Source organism: Macrobrachium nipponense, chromosome 32 (genome assembly GCF_015104395.2).
Source record: "Macrobrachium nipponense isolate FS-2020 chromosome 32, ASM1510439v2, whole genome shotgun sequence".
NCBI lineage: Eukaryota > Metazoa > Arthropoda > Malacostraca > Decapoda > Palaemonidae > Macrobrachium > Macrobrachium nipponense.
In genome coordinates, this window is record NC_061094.1 from 25,132,734 (window position 1) to 25,146,947 (window position 14,214).

The following is a 14,214-nucleotide window of genomic DNA, read 5'->3' on the forward strand; positions in this document are numbered from 1 at the left end:
ATTTTTTGTTTCAATAAACATTTATGCACTTGATAAATTCTATCACTTTCACACCTCGTATCTAAGTAATTGTACATAGGAGCTGATAAAAGAGGATAAAAACTGAGTACAAAAGGAGTGCAAAAGAACTTTATTTATCTGCAACATTCTCTTCAAGAACCCACGACAAGATAGACTTACCAGACTCATCCTGGTACTCCTGAAGGAATCGACTTTTCAAATCTCCGAGGCCTATACTATAGATACTGGACCAGCAAGCGTCAGACTATTGAAAGGACCAGGCAGCAGTGATTGCAGAATGTCTGTGGACGCTCAGGCATTAAAATTTCATGAGCAAAACGTGTGTGACCAGTCCCTAGGTAGAAAAAGACAGTTTCCTATCTCCTCGACATATGACTGTACGTACAGAAGTGGGTAAACAGATTCGATCATCCCCGGCATTTTCTGGTTACTGCCAAAACAAGCTCCCTCACAGGATTCGCCGTGCCTCCTTTGTTTTTGTTTTGATAGAGGAGATCTGTACCTATATATATCGCGAAGGAATCTTTCTTTTTATGGTATTTGGTGCCAAACTCTTTTCTAAGCTGCCTGCCATCTTACACCTCATCTGCCATTCAGGGACCATTTCCTATCATGAGTTCTCACTCCTTCAATATAAATTCTTTGCCTGGTGAGATCGCTTATTAGAATTCCAAGCAATTGGCCCTTCCTTGGTAGCAGTTAATTTTGTAGCTAGCTGACCTGACTATTATATGTATAATACACACACACACACATATATATATGTATATATATATATATATATATATATATATATATATATATGCATATATATACTATATGTGTACACACACATACATACACACATATATATGTATATATATATATAGTATATATATATATATATATATATATATATATATATATGTATATATATATATATATATATATATATATATATATATATATATGTGTGTGTGTGTGTGTGGTGTGTGTGTGTGTGTAGTTTCTTTTTTTATTTTACATCATTTCCCCAAACTCGGATATAGCTCTGAAGAAAAAAATCATTTTACTGCTGAATCAGGGATGAGCCCCGGGTGCAGAGAACTTCCACAACATTATTCGTTTCGTTATTTGCCATTTCCCCTGTCTTGCACAGACTCCTCTTTCACCTTTACTTTTGAACAAAGGAACAATTATTCCTCTCATCCGTGCTATTCAGACGTATACCTTGCGCACCTCTAATACTTTCATTACCATATAATAGCAGCATCTTACCTGTAGTAGTCCCACCCAATCCCGGTGTCTTCCTCTTTTTTCTATCTCTTAATTGTCTTCCTTTTTTCCTCAACTGCCACTTTCTCAAGCCTTGTCAAACGTTCCCCAGCCTCCATTACAAGCTTCCATAATTCATTATTACTTTTTTTAAATCTTCCATATTCAACAAATCTTTGTCACTTTTATTCTAAGTTTAAGAGAAAAACTTTTTTCTCTTTGTAAGTATAATACACACACACTGACACACACACACACACACAACACACACACACACACACACACACATATATATATATATATATTATATATATATATTATACATATATATATATATATATATATATATATATATATAATATATATATATATAGATATATACCTTGTTGACCTAGTATTCATACTACTATTCCGGCCAAAATAAGCAGCAGGGTACGAGGCTGACAGATGTAAGCATGTTCTGCTCAATCCCATAGGAGCTCTGTTGACCTAAGCAGTGAATTAGGTACCAGATATTTATCTGAAAGAAAGAGGGAGTATAAAAAGTATTACGAGAACCAATTTCTCTCAGTATTTAATTTGGGGAAAGCAACACTGAGAGAGTGCTGGGGCTGATGGTTTCTTAGAGCTGGAACTTAGGGAGCTCTTAGGTCTGTGAGGATACAGGGTTGTCAGGGACCCGTCTTCTTTGTTCTTACTGACTGGCTAGATTAGGTTCCTGGCCCCACATAAGGCATCTGATGTCTAGGTCAGTCCCTTAAGACGCTCCTGATTGGCTGTTGATAAGCCAATCACAGGCTGGAAACTCTCAATTTCTCTCGAGAGTTCACATAGGCAGGATGTATATTCCACCTCTCCTGAGGGATACATCTTTCAAAAGTACCCCTCAGGAGAAGTGGAACATACATCCTGCCTATGTGAACTCTCCCCTCAAAAGAGGTGGAGCATACATCCTGCTTATGTGAACTCTCGAGAGAGAGACTGAGAGTTTCCAGCCCTGTGATTGGCTTATCAACAGCCAATCAGGGGCCTCGTAAGGGACTGGCCTAGACATGAGATGCACTGTTGATGTGAATCTTCTATAGTGTCTGACGCGCCAGAAAGCTACTGGTAGAATTCATCTTAGGTCAGATGCACAACATACAGACCTCTCTCCAGTTATACCACAGTCGAACAGAATGCCTGTTGGTTGTGGTAGGTGCCAGCTGAGACTCACAGAGGAAGAGCTAACATTAATCTCTCCTTTGATGGTCTAACTGCAGGGAGTCTTTGCACCCACAATGCTCAGTAAATTCTAACCAGTATACAAAGTATACTTTTACCTGCTCACCGAAGTCTTTTGAAGTTCTCGTGCAATTAAGGCCTTTAATCTATATTCATTACACAAACAAAATTCAATTATATTACAAATGTTATTGCCAATTTTCAAGGTCAATGTATCATTAACTCCATTCAAAGTAAGATTCCAATAAAGATAAATCTTAGTAAAATCTAACAAAAAATAATCCATTTACGTTAAATGATTAAATTGAGGAGAGAGAGAGAGAGAGAGAGGTGTCAATGGTAATTTCAGATCATGTGGGTTCGCTGTTTTGCAGATAGAAGACAAGAAACTATTTGCTGGGTCCACATGAGTTGTGACCTTGAGCAGGCTTGTTGGGCAGATCTGGCATATTCAAACACGTACCTACCACTTTTTCTATTGATTCATTTATCCTTCTAAGGTAACTTCTATGTCTATCAATGATCCACTGGAATATCACTTGTATCTGCCTTGAATAGAAGATATTTACATACGAGTACTTGTCTCTTTTCTTGTCTTGTTTTTCTATCTCCTGTTGCTTAGTTTTTTGTTTGTTTGTATGGTGTTTTTACGTTGCATGGAACCAGTGGTTATTCAGCAACGGGACCAACGGCTTTACGTGACTTCCGAACCACGTCGAGAGTGAACTCCTATCAACAGAAATACACATCTCTCGCTCCTCAATGGAATGGCCAAGAATCGAACCCGCGACCACCGAGGTGAGAAGCAAACACCAAACCAACCACGCCACTGAGGCGCTTGTTGCTTAGTCCCCCTTCGTCTAAAGTCTTTACACCGCAGAAATCGTTTTAGTGGTAATCAAATAGAAGCGTTGAATAAAATACACGAAATTTTTCTTTTTCTTCCCCTTCTAATGAAATTCATCCCAAAGTTAATCCCTTTCTATTTTCTGTTCTGTCAAAGATATTACAGGACTGACAGAGGCAGTAGACAGGCTCTAGAGCAAGGATTTTCAACCTGGGGTACGTGTACCCCCTGGAGTCTGTCAGGGGGTACGCGCTCCTCATGGCTCTCGAATGAATATTAGATGTCGACTTTAATGTGCTTTAGCAAAAACTGCTCCTAGGCCAACTACTATAGTTAATGAAAACAGTTTCAGCCATTTAATTAACTGCCTTTGCAGCTGATGTAATGATAATGTTTTTTGTTTTTGCAGCTCAGTACCATAACCTTGAAAATTTACTCCTTAGCCAGAGGTAAATAACTATAAACATTTTTCTTTATTTTTTTATGGAATTCTTTATTTTTATCATGGGCACGAGATTCATCTAGAGGTAACTATACCACAAACTACAATGGATGGAGACTTGCATGCCGTTTTTAGGTTGCACATTTGTAAGTTTGGGACATAATATGCGTTATGAGTCTTTTGACCGTTCCTGAGAAGGCGGAGCTACAAAAGGTGCTGACTTAACTGTTTAAGGATAGACAGTCGTATTTAATTATACCATACTACAAGCGATAAGGGATTGGAATATATGATTTAGACCAAATGCAAAGCACTGGAATCTATGAGGGTATTCAGGGTTGAAAAGAACATTGAACGTAAAGGAGGTTTGAATGCCTACAGTGCACCTCACGCGGTGCACTGTAGACATTAACCTCTACGGGGATATGCATGATATGGACATGTAAGATGAGGGGAGTGAAATACCGAGAAACATGCTTTTTAAGAATACCATGTTTCTCAACGATGCGATTTATTATTGCTTATAATCAACTAAAAAGGTGTTCATCCTGAATAACAGAAAAAGTTCAGAGCTGGAAACACGATAGCAGAGGGCTTTAACAATCATATGGATAAAATGGCAGATTAAAAATGGTACAGTAAAATAATGATAACTGAAATAGCTGTTCTTATTTTAGCTGTTGTAATTTTTAGTTTTTTTTTTTTTTTTTTCATTTTCTTTATGAATTTTAGTGTTTAACCTCTTGGATGATATCTTCATTAGCCTAAACTGTTTTGCTGGAGCCGTTGCAGAGGGTTAAAGTCTCATCCCTGAACTAAGTCTTTATCGTTATGTGAAAAAAAAGGGAAAATGGTTTGCCTAACCAACCAATGTAGGAAGCGTACGGTTATCTTTCATATACATTTCAAGGCAGTAGTTACGAAGGATTTGTGGTGTCTTTGTCCTCTTCTCCATTTAAAGGCGTGTTAGAGGAAGTGAAAGAGGATGGGAACAATAATTTTTGAATGAAAGTATGTTTAAGAACATACAAGGAATAGATGGTGATTGGCGATGGAATACGTACTTGGGAGAAAGAAGAAAGAGGAAAAATAAAGTGTAAAAAATGGGAGGATATCTATTGTCAGATTAGTTAAAAAAAAATATAGGTAGTAGTACTTAAAGCTGAAATAAGAGACGATAGAGTTTATGATAAGAAACCATCGATAATTATTGTCTGCCAAGCTAGAGCAAAATACATATTCATAAACGATAAGAAAAAGCATAGCAGAGTGTATATGTCATATACACATGGAGTTCCATGGTCATACACATCGAGTGGGGACAGCACCTTATACAGAAATGCAGAACTAAAAGGCTAAAAGCTGAGAACTTCAGCAGCCAAATCAAGTTAGTAACAAAAATATAGTCGGTGATACGTTATTGATAGAAAAAAAAGAACAGGATAAAAAAAATAAATATAGCACAGAATGTGGAAGACAAGAGACAAGAAACCAAAAGAGCTCAGAAGCAAGGACTTAGGAACTTAGGAGGTGCCGATGCAGAGGCAAAGCTCCAAACTCAACTTGACAGAACCTGACCTGAACGAAGATCTGTTGATGTATATAAAGTTGTAATAATTTTCAAACTGAATATTACCGATCAACAATATGATAAGAAGAGATGCGACAAAACGAGAAAAGCTCCGAACGGAAGAGAAAGAACTTGATAAACAGCTGCAAGGTGAGCCATACCCAAATATTGATTATTCAAAGTTATTTTACGGAAAGAACAGCGGTGGGCGGGAAAACGACTTCGGCTATCGCGCTTATCGTGCTCAGTCATGTTATCAGTCCTGTTTTAATAAACAAAAGTTGTTTGTTGAAATTTATCTGACAAGACTTAAATTAATTTTCCATTTTGCAATCTGGCAACAAATTGTCAGTGTCGGTTCATGTCGATAGGTAGTCAACCTTCACGTGAGGAGGCTGGTCTACCGTAGGCTAGGTTAGGCTTGTAGCCAGAGCGGACATTACTGGTGAACGCTTAGGTCTATTTAGCTAGTATGCTCCCATAACCAAGCGTTGGACCGACGACAGCTAGGTAATTTTAGATTACCAGAAGTATTTTACAGCTTTGATAGAGCTAGGGTAAAACACTGCTGTATGGCCTGGCGGCCACCTGTACAGTTGCTCGGCCACTTTCCCAAAAACTAACTAGGCTATAGCACTGCCAGTATTCTAAGTTTGAGGTCAGTCACAAGCCAACCTCTGTGGAAGCAATGCCTCAAGACCCCTACTTTCCTCTCGAAGTAAAGTTTTCTCCCAAGTAAGAAATTAAGGCCGTAATTTCCGATTAACCTCTTCATTACCGAAAGTTTGTTTGGAGGTAGGCGGGTACCACCATTCAAGTCTACTACACCGCCCCGGGTGCATAAAGGTGGTACGTAAGTACCACCAAAACTCCTCTTTTCAGGTAGGGACTTCCAATCATTCTGTAATTTCGGTTTGAAGAGTTTGGAGCAAAATAAACAGTATGACACGATGCCAGACGTATGATGAACCCCAAAAAATATTATTACTGCTTATAGTAGTGTGTAGGTGACATTTGAACTGCGTCTCAACAAAAAATCACAAAACCAGACAAGCGTAAACATGTAATAACTTCTACCCAAGTTTAAAACCAGTTGCATCATCATTTACTGTATTTATTTATTTATTAGCTTATTACATTTTACAAATAAAAGATATGAACACCAGATAAATGAAGGTAAAAATAAAGCCTTATACGTAGTAACTTTATATATAAAAACCAAACCAGAGAAATAGCGAAAACGATTTTTTCTGAGGACAAGAAACTTGAAAAATTAGTTTAGATACCCCTAAAGTTGTTTTCTGTGATGAAACTAATCTTAGAAAAAGTAGAAAACGACATCGACCAATTTTTGAGAGATATACTAATAAAATTTGCGTTTTTTCCATATTTATTGGCGGGGCTTTCGCTTTAGTTTTTGCTCTTTTTTTGTTATTACGTGCTTATTTACTGTTCTGATGCAAATACTTTATGTGCATGTTCCAGGTGGATATACCAACATTCTGTAAGACCTAATTTCTATTCAAGACTGAAGTTTTCTCACCGAACACCAGTGTCCCTTGTACAAGGGACACTGAGTTTCACATTTTTTTTCATAAAATCATTTATTTTCCGTGTAGGATGATAAAACTCACAGAGAATATGCGTTATTATAGTGCTAATAATACCTGATAATTTCATTAGCCTGTCTTGATTAGTGTATTTTTGGCAAATATTTTTACGATCGGCACCCCTCCAAACTGGAGTCACTACCGAGAGATTCAGTTCGGCAGCGAACGCAATGTTTACATTCTGCTCATCCACCCGGTAAAGAAGGGGTTAAACAGAAATTAGGGTAAACAACCGTGTGAACTGGCCAACTCACTGACTACTGCGGCTAGGCCACCCTCCGAAAAAGTACTTTTAACACGTCCTGACACCGGAGATGGTCATCTGTCATGAGTAGTTGGTGGTGATAACAGGAGCTCAAGACCTCTACTCTCCTTTTTGAAGTAAGTATTTTCTCCAAAGTTAGAAATTAAGGCCATATTTTAAGATTTAAACAGAGGGTAATGAAAAGGGTGGCCAATGCAGTGCAAACTTCACCAGAACACTTTCGAAATTTTTATTTACAACTTAAAATATTTAGAAGATTGACGCCATCTCGATGTTTACGGAGTCGCTTGTGTCAATAAACTTCCCATTTCTTGTGCTAAATCCGCACACCACTTGTACCCATAGAGGCTGGGGCACTTTCATCACAACAATCGTACACCTGAACTCTTACCACGGCATTCTTTATGGCATTTTGCAGCATTTTGCGCTCTTCAATTGTTTATCAGTGTTGTCAATTGGTGTGTGTTTACCCTCCAAACTGGGTACTATATGACTTACACAAAACCGGGGAAATTAGTGAAATTAGCGTATCTATTTGTAGTATATATATACATATTACAGCAATTTTATCATTACTGCATTACTATGACAAATAGAATTCATGGAAACAATTTGTAAATGCATCGGCATATGTGTGACGCTCCACTATACTCTGTTTTTTTCCATCTGTACATCCTCCTGTGGTGTTTTTGTATGGTAACACTGCGTCCCGGGCTTTAGATAGTTACATTCAACGATCATAATAACATCCTATTTCGAATATTAACGGTGTAATTCGCATACAGTAAATTATTAAAACACTTTTCAGTTGGAAATGTACTACACCCAGATATCCTTTTATTTACCTAAAACTTAGACATAGCGTAACTATCTAAAGCCTGAGACGCAGTGTTACCATACAAAAACACCACAGGCGGATGGACAGATGAAAAAAAACTGAGTATAGATTGGCAACGATGAGTCATTTTTCCTCGTGTCGTCTGCTCGTAAGTATACATCAGAAATATTTGTAATTTTTCGGGGTTAATTTGGTTGCAAAAAAGGGATAATAGACATGAATCAAATAAACATATTGAAGTAAAGTTAAACTAAATAATGAGTAAGCGTAAATAATTAAGGGAATAAAGCTTTGCACCTCATATTCAGTGTTGTCATCTGCTGCTCATAACTGTGTTTGTGCAGTGAGTACTTAGGAACCAGGAGCAGCAACGTGGTTCAAGTGTAATGTGGAGTGAATCAAGACCAAAATGTGTATAATTACAATCAAATAAGCACTGTGGAGTTTCAGTTGTGATGGCAGTGAGGATAAAACCACTGATTACAAGGTAAAAATGAATTCAGTTCAAACCATGACCCTGGGTATAAAAAGTTTCATACTTTCACTAATATAGGCAACAAAATGTTTTATTGTGCTGATGACAACTGCAATCTTGAGTTAGATCGATAAACGTTGCATATAGTATACGCTAACACTGTTCAAATGAGTGCTGGGAAAGATGATGGATTGTCTGTGGTTAGACCGGCCAGCCTGACGATAGCCACTATATTGGATTTCAAAACTGCCTTGAAAACATATTTTACAAAGAGCGTCACATGCTTATTTTAGTTCGTATAGGGCTTTCATATATCACATTTATGTTGACAAAACTTTAATCTTTTGAATGGTATGCTTAAAGTTGTAATTGTATTCTTGTTTCATCAATTAAATATCAAGTGGATTGTCCTTGATTGTTTACCCTATTTGTAGTATATATACATATTACAGCAATTTTATCATTACTGCATTACTATGACAACTAGAATTCATGGAAACAGTTTGTAAATACATTGGTGTATGCATGACGCTCCACTAGATTGGCAACGATGAGTCATTTTTCCTCACGTCGTCTGCTCGTAAGTATACATCAGAAATATTTGTAATTTTGGGGGGTTAATTTGGTTGCAAAAAAGGGATAATAGACATGAATCAAATAAAAATTTTGAAGTAAAGTTAAACTAAATAATGAGTAAAGTAAACAGTTAAGGGAATAAAGCTTTGCACCTCATAATCAGTGTTATCGTCTGCTGCTCATAACTGTGTTTGCGGAGTGAGTACTTGGGAACCAGGAACAGCAACATGGTTCATGGAAACAGTTTGTAAAGGCATCGGCGTATGGGTCAAGTTCCACTAAATTGGCAACGGTGACTTGCCCTTCCTAGCTTGCGTTAAAGGTTACATTTGTTTATGCTTTATCACCAATCACAAAGAACCATACTACGATAATAATCAACGACAATTATCGTTTGTATGACTGCATTGTTTGGAAAATTATTTACTAACAAAATGATAATGAATTTTGAATTAAAGGTTAATATTATCCAAAAATTTCCGAAAGGTTACAGAACAATAAATGTTGCTTGAACTCAACCATATCACTGGATGTTTATATTTTGTTTGCTTGCCACTCAGAGTAAATGGTTGATTTCACTTATATAACTTACCCGGTGGTTACATATAGCTGTCGTCTCCTGACGTCACGGCAGAATTTGAAATTCGCGGTAGCGCTAATGGTTTGACAGGTGATCCCTCTACTCCCCCCGCCCTCTACCGGGTACCGGGAACCATTCCAACAATAAATCAGAAGTTTCCTGCCGTCGGAAACCGGTAACACGGTTCCTCTGCTGGTTGGAATTTGGATTTGATCATCTTGGTTTTCTCCTTTTGGTGATGTACCTTGAGTTTACTGATCTTTTTGCTAGCGCTATAGTTATTTTGGTTTTGATATTGTTGTCCTTTTTAGGAATTATTTTGAATTCTTCACGATGTCTGACACCGGCTCTGTTCAGTATAGGGTGTGTAGTAGTGGGTGTAAGACTAGACTTCTTAAAGCTTCACTTGATCCTCATTCTACTTGTGTTAGTTGTAGGGGACGTGAATGTTCTTTTGAGAATACGTGTGAAGAATGTAAGTCTCTACATCTCAGAGTGGAAGGCACTGGGAAAGTATATGATAAAGTTAGAAAAAGATAGAATCAGGAAAGGCTTCACAGAGATCTTCTTCTAAGTTAGTGAGTAGCCAGGATATTCCTCTGAATTTCTATTAAATCCTGTTCCTATTAACCCCGGAGTGGTTGCTCCTCGCCCTCGAATCTGTGATATCTCCCCGATCCCGATCCCGTTGTCAGTATTACGAGCCAATATGGACTCGAAATTTGTCTCTTTCCTCACCACTATGCAGAAAATGGGTGAGACAGTGCAAGAAGTGGTAGTTAAGTGTGATATTACTTAGTGCAAGTGTAGTGGAGGAGGTGGTTGTTCGGCCCGTTCGTTCTCCTAGGTCTAGGCCCCTGTCAACTCCCAGATTCCTGGGAGGAGGCACATGCCGAAAACCGAAGGGAGGCGAGCGGGAACCTGCTCCGAGCAGCCGCCCCCTCAAGCAATCCTGTAGCCGTATCCCAGGATGCTGTCGCTCACATTTTGGAAAGGTGTTGCGAGGAAGTGTTTTTCGTCAAGTGACTCTAGTTCAGATGTTTCCTCTTATAGAGGTTGGCGTAATAAGACTTCTAGACCGCTGAAAAGGAATCGCAACGATGTTTCGCCTGCTGCGGTTCCCAAGAAGGTGGCGGCTGCCGAACCTTCTTGTAGTTTTTGGGTGAGCCTGAAGCTTTTTCTCCGGCGGTTTCGATTTATCGCCCTTCTCTCATAGAAGTGGAGAAGCCGAAACACGCACACTCCATTCGGAGCCTTCTCCAGAGCCTCCTCAAGCGATAACTCCTGCGGCTCCAGACGTGTTTTGTTGGATCATCCTTCTACACCTCCCGCCTTCTACGTCGGTGGATCCTCAACCTTCGGTGTTTGAACAGATGAATGCCAAGTTAGGCAGTATCTTGGAGCTTTTTGGCAAGTCTCTTTCGTCCCGAATGCGCTCCCGACCGCCTTACATCTTCCGCAGACTACTGTGCAGTCCTCTTCGCAGGCTCCTTTGCAGTCGCCTCTTCAGGCTCAGACTCTCCATGACTCCTCTTCAGGCGCCTGGTCGACTCCTTTCCTGACTCCGTCTATGGCGCCACTTGTCAGGCTCTCGCTCGAGCGCCAGCGAGGCGCCAGCGAGACCGCCCGGATACGTCTCAGTACAGGCTCAGACGTCTTCTCCTGCTTTCTCACACCCTCCTCGGAGAACGCGTTCAGGGTGTGACTTCGCCGAACAGGATTCCTCTTCCGATGGAATGTTCGCCAGTTTCGTCGAAGGAAGCTTCGGATTTTGGAGGAAGAAAGAGAAGGACTTACAGAAAAAGACAAGCATTTGTCGGGGTATAAACTCCTTTTACGATCCTTCGTTGACAACTTTGGAGATTCTTTTGCGCCTTCCGTTCCTGTTTCTCCTAGTTCGCAGTGGAAAAAGGACAGTAAGCCTGACTCCTCGTCCTCGTTCACAGCGTCTCGTCCTCTCGATTTCGGCTAAGAAAGCTATCAAGAAAGTTAACGCTTGGCTTTTGGAGAAGAGGAACAGGGGAAAAATGTTTTTTTTGTCTTCCCCCTTCGAGACTTTCGTCAAGGAGCCGTGTCTGGTATGACACTGGAGAAGTTTTTTCCCTGGGTGTGACTGCCTCCGCTCAGGGAGACTTTTCTAGTCTCGTGGGCTCTTCCCGCAGAGCAGCCCTTAATACTGCTAAGATTTTCTTTTCACAAATGAACTGGAGCATCTTTGCAAGAGTGTTTTCCGTGTTTTCGAAGTTGGTTAGCTTCCTGGATTGGGCCATTGCTTCGCTGGCCAGGAAAGTCAAGTCATTTGGACTTTCGGAGGAGCAGTTGAAGGATTTTGCCTCGGTACTGGATTGTATCGATAAAGGCATCTGTGATGGAGCTTCGGAGCTCGCTGCCATTTTCGCCTCTGGAGTGTTGAAGAAGAGACAGCTTTGGTGCTCCTTCTTGTCGAAAGGGGTTTCATCGAACCAGAAGTCTGCCTTGCTCTTCTCCTCCGGTTTGGACAAGAAACACCTATTTCCGCAGAGATTGTGAGCGAGATCGCTCAATCTTTAACACGAAAGCGACCCAGGATCTTTTTATCACAGTCAGTGAAGAAGCCCAGGAAGATAGCTCCGGTTCTTTCTGCTTCTCGGAGTGCTCCCTCCACGGAAGCTCCTAACCATTTCGAGGGAGAGCTCCCGTTCGATCTTCCTCCAGGTTTCGTGGGAGAGGTAGAGCCTCTTCTAAAACCACTCCCTCTTCCATCAAAAAGTAGGCCCGTAGTCCTCCACACAGCAGTATGGAGCCAGATTAACACCTTTTCTGGCAGACCTGGTTTCATCTCGGAGCGGATCCTTGGACGGTCCAGGTCCTGAAGGAAGGATACACCATTTCCGTTCATCAAGCACCCCCCTCTCACAGAATTTCCTGTGAATTTGTCAGCCTACTCGGAGAACTCCGAAAAATTTGCTGCCCTCCATCAAGAAGTTCTCGCCTTACTGGCAAAGAGGGCCTAGAGTTAGTGGCTCTCCGCAGGAACCAGGATTTTACAATCGTCCTTTTCCTGGTAAAGAAGGCCAACGGGGGGTTGGAGACCGGTGTTGGACGTCAGTGCCCTGAACGTCTTTGTCCTGAAGACGAAGTTTTCTATGGAAACGACCCAATCGGTATTAGCAGCTCTTCATCCTGGAGATTGGATGGTTTCCATAGACCTTCGGGACCGCTTATTTTCATATTCCGATTCATTCGGAATCGAGAAGATTCCTGAGATTCGTGTTCCAGGCCGCATTTATCAGTTCAGGGCCCTCTGCTTCGGCCTGTCGACAGCTCCACAATGTTCACCAGAGTTCTGTCGTCAGTAGCAAAGTGGCTTCATCTAGACGGGTATACGAATATCCATGTATCTAGACGATTGGCTTCTCAGGGCAAGGTCCAGACAGAAGTGTGTGGAGGACCTACAAAAGACTTTAAGGATGACGGAAAGCCTAGGTTTGTTAGTAAACAAAGAAAAGTCATGTCTCACTCCTTCTCAGGAGATAGTTTATTTAGGAGTGAGACCTGAATTCAGTTCTTTTTGTTTTGAGGCTTTTCCGTCTCGCCAAAGGATCGACTCTTTGGCCTGAACCAAAATAGACGAATTTCTCGTCAGACAAACTTGCTCGGCGAATCAGTGGATGAGCCTTTTAGGAACCTTGGCTTCAATAGAGCAATTTGTAAGTCTGGGCAGGCTCAACATGAGACCACTTCAATTTTACTTGAAGCAGAAGTGGCAAAGGAAGAAGTTCCACAGACTCCTTCGTGTTCCCCATCTCGGAAGGAATCAACAGGACCTACTTTGGTGAAATCAGAAGGAAGGCTAGAGGAGGCTTGTCTCTAAGCCAGTTGAGCCCCAACCTTACGCTTTTGTCAGACGCATCGGACAAAGGGTGGGGTGGGGAGCTACTCTGGGGAGAAAGGAAGTGTCGGGTCTTTGGCAGATTCATCAGAAAAGCTGGCACATAAATCTAAAAGAGTTGAAGGCGATTCATTTGGCTCTAATGCACTTCAAGACAGAGGTAAGAGGAAAGTAGTGCTGGTTCAAGCAAACAACACCACGGCTCTCTCTTACATAAAAAAATCGGGGGACAACACTCGTTCTCTCTGTGCGAGGCGGCGAGAGACCTACTCATTTGGGCGAAAGAGAACAAGGTTGTCTTGAGCACAAGATTTATTCAAGGCTCGAAGAATGTAAAGGCAGACATTCTCAGCAGGAGAGGACAAGTCCTCTCCACGGAGTGGAGTTACATCCTAAATATGCAAGAAGCTTTGGGGATTTGGGGATGTCCTCAGTTGGATCTCTTCACCACAAACAAAGACAGCTCGGCTACCACTGTATTGCTCCCCAGTTCCAGACGAGGACGTTTACAGTGGGATGCCATGCTTCTGGACTGGTCAAATCTGATCTGTATGCCTTTCCACCTTTCAAAATGCTAAGATTAGTTCTGGCAAGTCAGAGGTCATCAGAACGTCAGGATGACTCTGATAGCCCCCTTTTGG

At 40.8% G+C, this 14,214-nt stretch overlaps 1 protein-coding gene across 1 annotated transcript in view; it reads right to left on the minus strand.

Moving 5' to 3' along the window:
• The window catches only part of LOC135207281 (4-hydroxyphenylpyruvate dioxygenase-like), a 203,555-nt gene that overhangs the window by 162,145 nt on the left and 27,196 nt on the right, over window positions 1–14,214 (minus strand). The window lies entirely within an intron of this gene.